Source organism: Podarcis filfolensis (assembly GCF_964270895.1).
Source record: "Podarcis filfolensis genome assembly, chromosome: 11".
Taxonomy (NCBI): Eukaryota; Metazoa; Chordata; class Lepidosauria; order Squamata; family Lacertidae; genus Podarcis; species Podarcis filfolensis.
Window position 1 is genome coordinate 53,506,638 of NC_139613.1, and position 14,177 is coordinate 53,520,814.

Here is a 14,177-nt window from a genome sequence, read left to right on the forward strand (position 1 = left end):
CAACCGTAAAGGCTATCGGCTTCGCAAGAGAATTGAGAATGGCTTGGCAAAACGCCTATCAAACAAGGCACCCCAGCTACCCACAAGCACCTATCGAAAAATAAAATAAAATAAAATAAAATAAAATAAAAATAAAATTTAAAATTTAAATTAAATTAATATAATAAAAATTAAAATTAAAAAATTAAAATTTAAAAATTAAAATAAGATAAATTAAACTTAATAAATCAAATGATTCGAGATAAAACAAAAATGAATTAAAATATAACTCGAATTAAATCAAGAAGCAACAACTATCTGCGTATTTATCAAAGAATTCCAATGAGCACAGTGCACCTTTTCAGGCTGGCCAGCAGGAGGCACCAGCTGCCCCCAGCTTAATGGGGGGGGGAAATGCAATACTGGGCTAAACCAACAGGGTGGGCTGAAAACCGTTATATTCCCAATTCAGCCAGCAGGGGTCTCAAGCTGGCCCTACAATAAACAGAGGATGCAATACTGCGCTGAGCCACTGGGGGAGCTCACGCACAGCCGAGCTGCAATAGCTCCAAACGGCCACTAGAGGCCAGCAAACAACCAGAAATTAACCGAACCAGCACTCTCCCAGACGCAGGCGTGCGAAAATCAAAATGGAGGGCGCAAGTAATTGCGCAGCTTTTTTGAACGCCGATGAAGGCGCGAGAGAGACGAACGGCCCAACCAGGAGGCCGGGGCCTAATGCAAGTAAAACCGTCCCACGGGAGCACCCAAGTAAGCAAAACAACGCGTGATGGGGGAATGGGGGGGGTGAAACCCGGCCGCACTCCGCAGCTGCAGAGCTGCGTAAAAGCGATAGAAAAAAAGAAAGGGGGGGTGGGGGCTCTTACACAAGCGGCGCAATCCCTTCCCCCAATAAAACCGGGCCTTGCCCAGAGAAACCGGGCCCTTAGAAGCCGGGAAGGTGAGGCCTCCCCTCCGGCTGGGGGGGGGGGAACCCCGCCCTCAGCCTTACCTCCTGTAAAGAAATGGGGTAGTTCAACGAAAATTACCAGGTGTGGAACAAACGAAGTAGTGAGGAAATAAAGGCAGGGAAAGGGGAAGAAGGAAATATAAGAGGGGAAAAGGAGAAGGCAAAGAAAAGGGGGTAACAAAGCTGCAAGAAAAAATGCTTTAAAGTTAGGCAGGCTCAATACAACCGTCTCAGGCACAGGCTGCTCCTTGATCCGGTGCAGAACGGCCAAGAGGACGTCCAATGTCTGGCCCCTGTATTTAAAGACTCTGTCCCCTCCTCCAAATTGGCAACAATCAAAACTCCCCAGCAACCCAATTTAACCACTTAAAGGCTTGGGTTCCTCACCAAATCTGCCTAGTCATGGCATGGTGGCTTGTTCCCCCAACCGCAACACGTGCTCTCTGTTAGGGAGAACACGCTTTACCATTCAGCCTGAGACACTTTGATTGCCCTGATATGGATTTTGGACTCCCTGACTTCCACCCTGCCAGTCCCATGGGCACCAGCCGCCAATGTGTCGCAAATTCCTCGTGGCGCTTTAGCAGAAATGCTCAGAGTTCCAGGTTCTTCAGTGCAGTATTATTTATTGTGAGCTATATATACAAATGGGACGTGGGTGGCGCTGTGGGTTAAACCACAGAGCCTAGGACTTGCCAATCAGAAGGTCAGCGGTTCGAATCCTCGTGACGGGGTGAGCTCCTGTTACTCAGTCCCTGCTCCTGCCAACCTAGCAGTTCGAAAGCATGTCAAAGTGCAAGTACAGTGGTACCTCGGGTTAAGAACTTAATTCGTTCTGTAGGTCTGTTCTTAACCTGAAACTGTTCTTAACCTGAAACTGTTCTTAACCTGAAGCACCATTTTAGCTAATGGGGCCTCCTGCTGCCTCTGTGCCGCCACTACACGATTTCTGTTCTCATCCTGAAGCAAAGTTCTTAACCCAAGGTAATATTTCTGGATTAGCAGAGTCTGTAACCTGAAGCATATGTAACCTGAAACATATGCAACATAAGGTACCACTGTAGATAAATAGGTACCACTCCAGCAGGAAGGTAAACAGCGTTTTTGTGCACTGCTCTGGTTCGCCAGAAGCGGCTTAGTCATGCTGGCCACATGACCCGGAAGCTGTACGCTGGCTCCCTCGGCCAATAAAGCAAGATGAGCGCCGCAACCCCAGAGTCGGTCACGACTGGACCTATTGGTCAGGGGTCCCTTTACCTTTATATATACAAATATCTACAGAAGCAGTTCATACAGTCAGACAGAGTACCTGGCTGCACCTTAAGGCAAATAGGGAAGACTCTGTCTCTCTGACCACACTCCTCTACACCATCACCTTACTGCTGGACAGGTTTCCCTTTTAAACCGATGACAGCCAATCAACTGTCAGCACATTACTGCTGAGTCATTCTGACCCAGCACCTCCATAGAAAGTATTGCACCAGCCTGTTGCATCAACTAGCAAACTCAAGCCTGCAGACTTACTATCTTACACAGCATTCTGTGAATCCCGACACACTGACCCTATGGAGGGGCAGTTGGGCAAAGCTGCACCCGCCACGTTGCAAACATTTCAACCAGCTCCTGTAGTTGCACCTTTAAGAACATCCAGTTGTGCAGATAACATAATAATGTTTATCTCCATGCTGAGAATATTTTCTCCTGCTGGTTTCTGTTAAAGGCAAAGAAGCAGCAAGGTAAACTAGTTTTCTTTAGTTCCCAGCCTCAACTGGAAATCCTATTTCTGTTCATTCTGAAGGTGTTAAAAGCACAGAGTTTTTGTCTCGGGGGGGGGGGGGGAGCTGACATCCCTTGAAGATTTCTGCATTTTAGTGGGGCAGAAGGCTTCTAGGCAAGCCACTGCACAGTTGAAACAATTCAAATAATCTCTCCTGGTTTGTCTCCTTTCAAATACTTCTCTCCATCCTGAGTGGCTGTAACCACTTCACTGTTGAGTGGTCTCTTTAAATTTGAAGGTTCATTATTGTTCCACAAGATGTGTATTTCTTTAAGGGCCAGAGCAAATAACGTGACCTAGTTTTACAGCTGTGAAGCAGTATAGCAGGTGCTGTTAAGTTATGTTAATTAAGTTGTTGGGTATGGTATATAAAGAGCAGCACCTAGCTCTCTCAGTACCCATGGGTCATGCTTATTGATATATTATAATTAATGTAAAAGGAGTTTTTGTTTTCGTTATTAAAACCTAGCAAAAAGTTATTTGTGTTCCTTGTGGTCTCCCCAGCACGCTTTCTGCAGCGCAACTAATCTGCAAATAGCCAACATTCACCCCTCAGATGCAATGCAACATCACCAGATGTGATCCAAAAGCTTCTCTTTTTGCACAGGAATCTTTGGTACTGAACTCACCCCCTCTCCAGCTGTTCTCTAACAGCTTCTGATAAAACATGGAGGAACCCATGGTGGTGGCCATCCAACCTTCACTGCTGGATCTTCCATATTCTATCAGAGGTGGTGGTTTAAGTGAAACGAAATGTGTGTATACAGCATAGTAAAACTTCAAAGGCTAAAAACGTTCCAATACAGGGCTGACTTCATGTCTTCTAAAAGATATGTAGTTCTTTATCACCTTCACATCTGAAAGGAGCGCGTTCCACAGGGAGGGTGCCACTACCAAGAAGGACCTCTGCCTGGTTCCCTGTAACTTCACTTCTCACAGTGAGGGAACCACCAGAAGGCCCTCAGGGGAGGACCTCAGTGGAGACGCTCTTTCAGGTATACTGGGCCGAGGCTGTTTAGGGCAGGCTTCCTCAACCTCGGCCCTCCAGAGGTTTTTGGCCTACAACTCCCATGATCCTAGCAGGACCAGTGGTCAGGGATGATGGGAATTGTAGCCTCAAAACATATGAAGGACCGAGGTTGAGGAAGCCTGGTTTAAAGGCTTTAGAAGTCAGCACCAACAAATGTACTGGGAGTCAGTGAAGATCCTTTAGAACCGGTGTTATATGGTCCCGGCGGCCGCTCCCATTCACCAGTCTAGCTGCCGCATTCTGGATTAGTAGTAGTTTCCGAGTCACCTTCAAACCTTCATACAAACTTCTGTATGTTAGGAGGGATTTGCATAAGAATACTGAGTAATTGTCATGAGGACTTCAGAAGAAAATGCAAACTGATGTGGAGAACTGAATTTAAGACCGGAAAAGATGACAGGTTTGCACCTCCCTATTCCCATGTGTTATGTATATTTATAAAGGAATTTAAAGGAAAATGTAAAGACTCAACCATCATTTAAATCATCAGGAAATTTCTTTTAGTGGTTTTGTTTCTGCCGTCCCTAATTTTGATTCGAGATATATACTATCCAGGGGTGTTGTACAGAATAAAAAAATATCATTAAACCTGCATGCTAAGAAACTCCTGGGAACAGAACTCAAACGTATTTATACAGTGAATGTCGGAGATGAATGTCCAGTATATTTTACCTCCATATAATCTATTGCTCCTGTGCGATTTCAGTCCATTAAATGACACCTCCATCCTACACATTTTCTTCACAAGAATATCATTACCATTATGACCTCATGACTTATTTTAGCATACCTTGTTTGTTTGGAATGGAAATCCAATTATGTATCTGTATAAAAACTCCAGGCAGGTAATATACACAACTTGAGAGGTATAATTTTTTTTTTGTTTTCTTTTATTTGCTCATCTATGATTAACAGAGTTTCTTCCTTTCTCAGTAGGCCATGGTACTAAGAACATCGTTACATATATTTCCTCCTAAGAGGCAATTGATTTGAATTCTCAGAATTGCCCAGATGTGTTGCTTATAAAATATTCACCAAGCCAATCCTGTTTCTCCATAAAAATTTCATGTTGAGTATTCAACCTTACAAAAATTCCTTTAATTCCCTTCACATTGGAGACAAATGGGATTTTAATCCAGTTTGATTAAACAGTGCAGTCCTATACATCTTAGATGCAAGCCCAGTCGGTTTAATTGGACTAATTCCCAGGTAAGTGGGCATAGAATGCCTGCACATTAAGCCATATTTAACTGAATGGACCTTACCTTTGAGCAGACCTCCATAAGATTGCTCTGCTATTTTGCATATTACTGTATGCTGTGTGCAGTATCTTCCTTCACATGGTGGATGATTTTTTTTAATAAATAATTTTTATTAATTTTCCATTTAAGCATATATAATCACATCATTATTATCCACTTTACTTCTTTGGCTTCTTAGAGCCTGCCAACTTCCTTCCCTCCCACCTCTTGGCTTTCAAAACTAACCTTTATATCACAGCATTTTATATATTTTCAAGTTCTAATATAACTCATTACAAAATACCTCACAGTTTAAATAAATATAGAAAGGTAGAAACAATTCTCATTACAAGTCTTCAGATAACCCTACTGATGTTGGAGTTCTTGCTGCTGTTGTTGCATACATGAACAGTCTTTTATCTTTCTTCTTTCCTTTCCTTTCCTTTCCTTTCCTTTCCTTTCCTTTCCTTTCCTTTCTTTTCTTTTTTCTTTTTTTTGGGTATCTCTTCACCTACTATATCCAGTAAGAAGTCTTCTGGTTTTTTAACAAAAGTGCTTTTGAACATTTTCTTTAATTCATTGTATATCATTTGCCAGAAAGCTTCTACCTCTTTACAAGTCCACCACATATTGTAAAAGATACACATGGTGGATGATTTTAAACAGCAACCCAACCAGAAGCATAGTCCAGTTCCTTTAACTTCTACTCCCCACTGTCAATTTCTTCTCCTTCCATTTCTATCAAACCTTCATGTCCCCCAGCCTCTGCAAGGCCAAATCTAGAACTGGGTCACCCAGAATGGCCAACGACGTACAACTGGGCTTGCCCTGCACTTTGGCAACTCATTTCCAGTCACACTCCCAGCAACATATTCCTCTCTTCCCCTCATTCTATAGGCCACCTTTCCATGTATCCTTCCATATGTTGAGCTGGCATATGGAAAAAGTATCTCCTGGTACTATCCTCATATTTGAATGCTGCACCATCCTGACGTCCACCCACTGAGAGTAGAAATCTGCAAAGGGAGGGGCCCGTTCACATTTCCACTTGTCCTATACCTAAAAAGCACGGATCTGAGTGGGTTTCCACTCGTTCCATGCTTTCTAGGCATGGCTCCAAGGGATTTGCCCTTTGCCCTGCTGCATTCCGTCATGGAATTCTACTCAGTTTTGATCCAGAGAAGATTCCAATGTATAGTTAACAGCATACAAACTTAAACACGTTGCAGGACCCCCCAAAATAGACCAGAGGCAATTGTATTTCATCCAGCAGAGCTTTGCTGCTGCTGCTGCTGCTGCTGCTGCTGCTGTTTAGTTGTTTAGTCGTGTCCGACTCTTCATGACCCCATGGACCAGAGCACGCCAGGCACTCCCGTATTTTGGTCAAACTCATGCTGGTAGCTTCGAGAACACTGTCCAACCATCTCGTCCTCTGTCGTCCCCTTCTCCTTGTGCCCTCCATCTTTCCCAACATCAGGGTCTTTTCCAGGGAGTCTTCTCTTCTCATGAGGTGGCCAAAGTATTGGAGCCTCAGCTTCACAATCTGTCCTTCCAGTGAGCACTCAGGGCTGATTTCCTTAAGAATGGATAGGTTTGATCTTCTTGGGACTCTCAAGAGCTTTACTGCTACTGAAGGCAAATGAGCATAATGGTCACAAATCCCAAACATTCAGGATTGGCAGAGTCCATAAGAACTGTTGTAACAGACTTAACTTATAATAAGACTAAACCTTAACAATAAGCATACTATGTACAGAACACCACACCAGAAGGAAGAGAGATAGAAAGAGAAAGTGAAACCCAGGCTCCTTCTGGCCTTACTTTTATAGTCAGCATAACCTTGGCAGAAGAGATAAGAGAACCAGTTTAAACCAGCTGTGCTCAGCTTCTCTGAAGGAATAACCCAAACATCATGAACCTTCTGCTTGTTTTTTTCACTCAGAGAAGCTTCCAGAACCCTCTTGAATCAAGTAGAACAGGAAAGATCTCTACACATCAGATCAATACTTTCTGCACTAAGAAATGCAAACTGACTTTCTCCTGGAATACCCACTCTTTAGCAGTAAATTAAAACAAATGGCAACCCACAGAAAACCCAATTGCTGTCTGTTCCAGTTCAGTGCTAAACCACAGGTTTCCCATGGAAAAGAGGTGGGGCAAACAAACGTGTGTTAACACCTACTTACAGGCTTTGTAGGCAGATGTCTGTATCCAATGTGTGGAAGGTGGAGGCGAGGCCAGCATGGTGTGTGCTGTTCCACTCTGCCCTCCAACTGTTATACATGGAGGAATGACTGAAAAGGGCTCATGTCAATAGACCATTCTTCACCCGGGAAAACAGTTTCTTCTGACATGGCACTCTTCACACACCTATTCATTTCTTGTCATCTTGGTAGGCCTTAGAACCAGAAGAACCATACCAGTCTTGGCAATTAGATGTTCTCCAAAGGTGTTTTGGTAATAGAGTCCTACTATTACATCAACATCTAGTTACTGGGTTTATTCAAAGTCCTACTTGGACTACTGGCCCTTTGTCTCCAGGGGTGAAGTTTCTGGGGCCTTGACCTCACTGGCATATACTTGGACTGTTTGGGGTCAGAGCAGTGATGATGTCAGGATGGTACAGGTGCACCAGTGGAGTCAGTTTGGCACCCCTTCACCATCTGGACCTCCTCATCATCCTGCCTCATCCCGGTAAATAGCAAAGCCAGGTCCAAGGGAACAGAGCTACTGTACCCCACCAGCTGCTCCTGGTCTCCAATGCCCCTTTGCAGGTATGGGAGTGCAGGGAGGGTGCCTTTTGCTATTTATGCCTTTCGCTATCCAAGGGTCATACAATGCATATTAGGATTCATTCATCTTTTATACCATCGAAATGGATTCAGAGAGCAAAAAGAGTTCGCTATAGCACTAGACTAGATACTTATGGGAAATACAAAAATATTCTCTTACCAAATTAGTAGTAAGTGACAGTGAATGTATGGATTTGGGATGTGAACTAGTGGGGCATTCTGTATAAATGAAAACAGAGTGTTATATCTTTCCCGGGGGTGGGTAGGAAGGTTGTATCATACATGAATTTTAAATGGTGTGGCATGAAGTCGTATAGAGGACAAAAGTGCCTGAAGTTTTGAACGCAATGTGACCTCACAAGTAATCCACATTAACCCATTTCCTATTTTGATTCTTCCTTGGCTGTGTTTTTGCATATTTTGTGTTTAGGTTTGTGGATGTTTCACACCCAGCAGGGATTTGGGTGTTGGGGGGGGAGCAATAGTACATAAATACCTTGGGGAAGCAAACAACCACCCTCTGCTAGAAAGCTTCTTGCCTTTAGAACATAAAAGATCACATTGTTTATAACTACCACCCTTTGAATTTTGAGAATAGTTTTAGTAAGTGAATGCTGCATGTGAATGAATGTCAAGGACAATTATATTACCAGAGCCTGTGTCCCTATGCGGTTCTGTGAACCACCCTGAGATTTTATGATGAATGGCAGAATATCAATCAGAATATCAATCAATCAATCAATCGAATGAATGAATGAATAAGTTAGGCAAAATTACACGCGAAAATCTCTGCATTAGAAGATGTGCCCACTAAAATTCACATGACTTTTCATGACAACTTTTTTATTTTTTAAAAAATAAGGTGCGCAAGCTTAAGTATTTTCTATTCTATGTGCATGATATTCTATTCTATGTGCATGCCCAGAATGGAAAGATGAAATACAGAACTGGGGAAGAGTGATTGAGGAGAATGACCCATCTATGGCTAAGGCTGGCTGCAATAACATCTTAGATTTCTCCCTAGAGTTTTATGGCTGCCTCACTTCTTCTCCTGGGATATTTAAAAAACAGCTTCTCTGTGAAGCAGGAAACGCATATCCACAAGATTAGATAGTTCACTCTGTTCTTTAACTTCTGTGATTCCTTATTAAACAGAGGAAGTGATATAATGGATGCATGGCGGCTAACAGATTGAGGTTGAATCCTGACAAGACAGAAGTACTGTTTTGGGGGGACAGGAGGCGGGCAGGTGTGGAGGATTCCCTGGTCCTGAATGGGGTAACTGTGCCCCTGAAGGACCAGGTGCGCAGCCTGGGAGTCATTTTGGACTCACAGCTGTCCATGGAGGCACAGGTCAAACCTGTGTCTAGGGCAGCTGTTTACCAGCTCCATCTGGTACGTAGGCTGAGACCCTATCTGCCTGCGGACCGTCTCGCCAGAGTGGTGCATGCTCTGGTTATCTCCCGCTTGGACTACTGCAATGCACTCTACGTGGGGCTACCTTTGAAGGTGACTCGGAAACTACAACTAATCCAGAATGCGGCAGCTAGACTGGTGACTGGGGGCGGCCGCCGAGACCATATAACACCGGTCTTGAAAGACCTACATTGGCTCCCAGTACGTTTCCGAGCACAATTCAAAGCGTTGGTGCTGACCTTTAAAGCCCTAAACGGCCTCGGTTCAGTATACCTGAAGGAGTGTCTCCACCCATCATTCTGCCCGGACGCTGAGGTCCAGCGCCGAGGGCCTTCTGGCGGTTCCCTCATTGCGAGAAGCAAAGCTACAGGGAACCAGGCAGAGGGCCTTCTCGGTAGTGGCGCCCGCCCTGTGGAACGCCCTTCCAGCAGATGTCAAAGCGATAAACAACTACCTGACATTCAGAAGACATCTTAAGGCAGCCCTGTTCAGAGAAGTTTTTAACGTGTGATATTTTACTGTATTTTTGGTTTTTATGGAAGCCGCCCAGAGTGGCTGGGAAGGCCCAGCCAGATGGGCGGGGTATAAATAATAAATTATAAATTATTATTATTATAATGGATGTGGCTGCTCACCTGCCTATTTGCTATAACTGGTCACCATCCTCTTTGTCCCTTATCCCCCTTGGCTTCTCTTTCAGCCAACCTTTCCTGTCCACCTTGCTAGCTAAACAATTGCAACTAGAGAGAGAACGATACCACCCTAAATAAATATGAGCATCATATGGTGCTCTCTCTCTCTCTCTCTATTGGTAAGTCTCTGCATTATAATACTGTTGAGATAAGCATTTGTTTGTCATGCAGACGAAATACTCCATAGAGTGTAGATACACACATGTGTATCTTTACTTTTGCTGAAAATGACAATAAGTAATCATCGTGCCCCAGTTTAAAAATAATCAATTTAAAGTTAGCCGAGAGATGGAAATGCAACTATGATTACTATTTTGAAAATCACTTTTTTGTTTTGTTTTGCAAAACATTTTAAATGCTGTTTTCCCTTTTATTTTTTCTTTGCCCTTCTTGTGGCTCTATTTAATTTTATTTTTTATGTGGTTTTCATGCAAGAAAGGCATAAAGACATATCGTGTTTTCAGACTGTGCCTTGGGCTGATATTTGCATTTGTCTTCATTCTGTGATGTCTGCATTAATGTTGTGATATTCAGACATAAAAACACAAATACAAATCAGGGATGCTTGTCAGTTACATCTCCTCTCTCGCTGCATGAATTGGGGTGTTTTCGTGAACATACATTATTGTTTGCAGTTATAAAATGGCATACCTACTTACACAGACCAACTAGAAGGGGTTATCTAAGGTAGCTCTGGAACAGCGGAGCCAGCTTCTCTAGGCAATTGAGGGGGCCCAATGATATCACAGGGACGTGGGTGGCGCTGTGGGTTAAACCACAGAGCCTAGGACTTGCCGATCAGAAGGTCGGCGGTTCGAATCCCCACAATGGGGTGAGCTCCCGTTGCTCGGTCCCAGCTCCTGCCAACCTAGCAGTTCAAAAGCATGTCAAAGTGCAAGTAGGTAAATAGGTACTGCTCCGGCGGGAAGGTAAACGGCGTTTTCGTGCCCTGCTCTGGTTCGCCAGAAGCAGCTTGGTCATGCTGGCCACATGACCCGGAAGCTGTATACCGGCTCCCTCGGCCAGTAAAGCGAGATGAGCACCGCAACCCTAGAGTCGGTCACAACTGGACCTAATGGTCAGGGGTCCCTTTAACTTTAATGATATCACACACGGGGCTCTCTGGATATTGGGGGGGCTCACCCCCTAAAAAGATGGGGGCCATGGTGCCTCGGCCCCCAGGAGCCGCTGCCCTTGCTCTGGAGCTACCTTGCGATATTCTTGGGAATCCTGATGTGATTCTAAGCTACACAATACTATTGTATGAATAGGATTGACTATATGGAGAATGGAAAATATTTAAGGAATATATAAGATTATATTGTACAAATAATACCATCTTAGCAGAACTGGAATGATACCTGTAAACAAAAATGAATGAAATGAATACTTTAGTGGAGTACATGAAAAAGGATATAACGTAAAGCTGTGCGATAAAAATCATGATTATATAAACAGTATAATGAGAACGATTGGAAGTTTTATGCATATTTTTTTCTTTGATGGATATGAATCTGTATAATTTTTTTGGCTCTTTTTCTTTTCTTTTCTTTGCTTTTTATCTTTTTATCTTCTTTTTTCTTATTCTTATGTCCCCCCCCCCATATCTAATTCTTTTATACCTACCTTCGTTGTAAATGATCATTCATGTCTGTGGGAGATTGAGCCCGGCCCATGCGATGGCCCCATGATCACACCATGGCCTATTGGCCAATCAGAGATTGTGGTGTGATCGTGGGGGCATATAAAAGGCGGTGGCACATTTCTGGGGCTTCACCTGGCTTCGCGACGCCAAGCACCCACCCACCCTCCCTGTATTTTAGGTGTCTGATTTGGCCTTGCTCTGGACTTCAGTTGCTCGCCTGTTTTGGAACAAGGGCTGGGTAGATTTTTTTTTTCCATTTGGCAAATTGGCACTGGCCATTTGGTTTTCGCCTACCTCTTAGCAATCGTCACAACTTTTGTAAGGTTTGGCAGTTAGGCATTGGCTTATTGTGATGTGGGGGAAGGGAGGTGCAGCCATCACCTGCCCCTCCAGGTTCAAGGGTATTCCAGTAAAGGAATCCACGGGTTCGGATCTTGTCCGAAGTCCACTTGAGGGGCTAGGGCCATGCCAGGACCCAGCAGGAACCCTGGGGTGAGCTTCAGTTGGTTGCTATTGACGGAGCTCCCTTGTTTGGTTATTTGCGTTCCAGACTTCCTGCAAGGCGGGTAGGAGTCAGATATAGTTATTGCCAATGCCTAAACCAACACCACTCACATTGCTGTAATCAATAAAGTTGTGGCCTACATTTTTGCCTATTAACCTTAAACTAAAATTCTGTGTCAGTGTGTATTTATTTATCCTTGGGGGTGCACCAGAGTCTTGACATGCAAATAGTCCCAAACTATATATTGAACCCCTTGAAGTCTTAGTGCATTATAGCTGGCCATGGTAGCCATATTACAGAATTGGCAAGGAACTAAATTTTTGATTTTGAGATCTAGAGTCCAGGTTGAGGCAGAATTCATCTCAGTAAAAACAATCCTTTTGCCCATTCCCATGACTTCCCCACTTCTGAAAGGATTTTAGTCACCAAATTTCAAATATTTTTTAGTCATGTTTTCTCCAGACTTCGTCTGCAAGAAAATTTCAGGACCTTTTGGATGATGTAGACTGCAAACAGACATAGCTACCTGGTGATGACATAGATGCCATTAATGGATGTGATGGCAAATGACCCCTTGTTAAAGTGGCTGACGTGACTGAATGTTAAAACCAAGTCATGGCGATGTTGAAGTACATCAGGAGACAGAATCTGCAGTGTGGCTTGTGACATGGTTTGACTGATGTGTCTGTTGCATGGTCCACTCCAACACCAGCACATATAGCTTCATTTCATGGCCCCTGCGTTGAAATGGAGCCAACACTTGGGGCAGGAATCTTTCACATCTGACAGTGTTCTTCCATGACATGCATTCTACACATTTGTTTGCGCAGTACCAAATGGGTTGCAGAGCCACCATGACATTCTATTTTAATGTTGTGGTCCACATGGATCAAAATAGGAAATTGGTTTACATCCCTCTTGTGTGGAATTTTAAGCAGCAGCAGCATGAGTTGAAAACATATTAATATGAAAGCCTCAATAGTTAATTAGACATTTGCTGTTAAAAATTCTGACCTTATTAATGTTAAATGATAGCTAATTAAACTGGTGCTATGTTAAATGGTATTTGAATACTGAAACGTTCCTCACATTAGAACATATTAACAAGAAAGCAATTGCATATTCAATGCCCTGGTGGTTTTTTCAGTCCATTTACATTAAAATAAGATTTTCCTTATATTCCCACTGAATATTCTTTCAAAATGATCATAACACTGTAGATCTACAAACAGGGCATAAATGCCCATTGTTTTATAGGGCCATGGATCATGTACATATGCATGTACACAAAAAACCTAAAAAAAACCACTGTGCCGTCACATTGTGTTTGTTCAGGTATGTCAGGGATAAACTAGTGGGTAATGCTGAAATGGGAATAACTGTAACACAGAAAAGGTTAAAGTGCTCATGGAGGGCAGGTCTGCTGCTTGTAAATGCACAACCTATGAAAACCAACACAGATATTTTAGTTACATTTCAATTTCTCTGTATAGTGAATCAGTCCATTTGAAATTGAGCACACAAGCTAGAGTGGGGTTTATCTCCCGGCACTGGATATTCCCATTCCTGCAACAGTATGATGAACCATGATAGCATATTTATTCTCTCATTCCTCCTGGGCCAAATGAAGTGTGCATCTCTGCTATGAGTATCCAAGTTGTAGAACTTCTCTCCTTGCATTTCTTTGAAAAGAGGTAGCTACACTAAAGCTATTGTCTCTTGATAGCAAGAACCAAACAGAACCCAAACCTGGTCAAATGACAGGTCCTTTTTTCAGTAGCAAAGATGACGAAGGAAATGTGATTGCTAAGTACTAACTCGTCAGGTGTCTTGCCTTAGTTCCTTGCCCATAGTGGGCAGAATACCTAGGAAAAGCAGTTAGGGGGATTTAAAATCTCTTGGGTAATTTTTTCTTGGCTAGGATTTGATCACATTATGGTTAAGTCAAGTGCCGGATTTACGTATAAGCTAAACAAGCTATAGCTTAGGGCCCCGCTACCTTGGGGCCCCCCAAAATATACTTCTTCTTAATTGTATTCCACTATTAATACACTTCTTCTTAATTGTATTTCAGTTCAACAATTACTTTGATAAAATACATATTTTGTTATGTGCAAATGGCTTTAGATA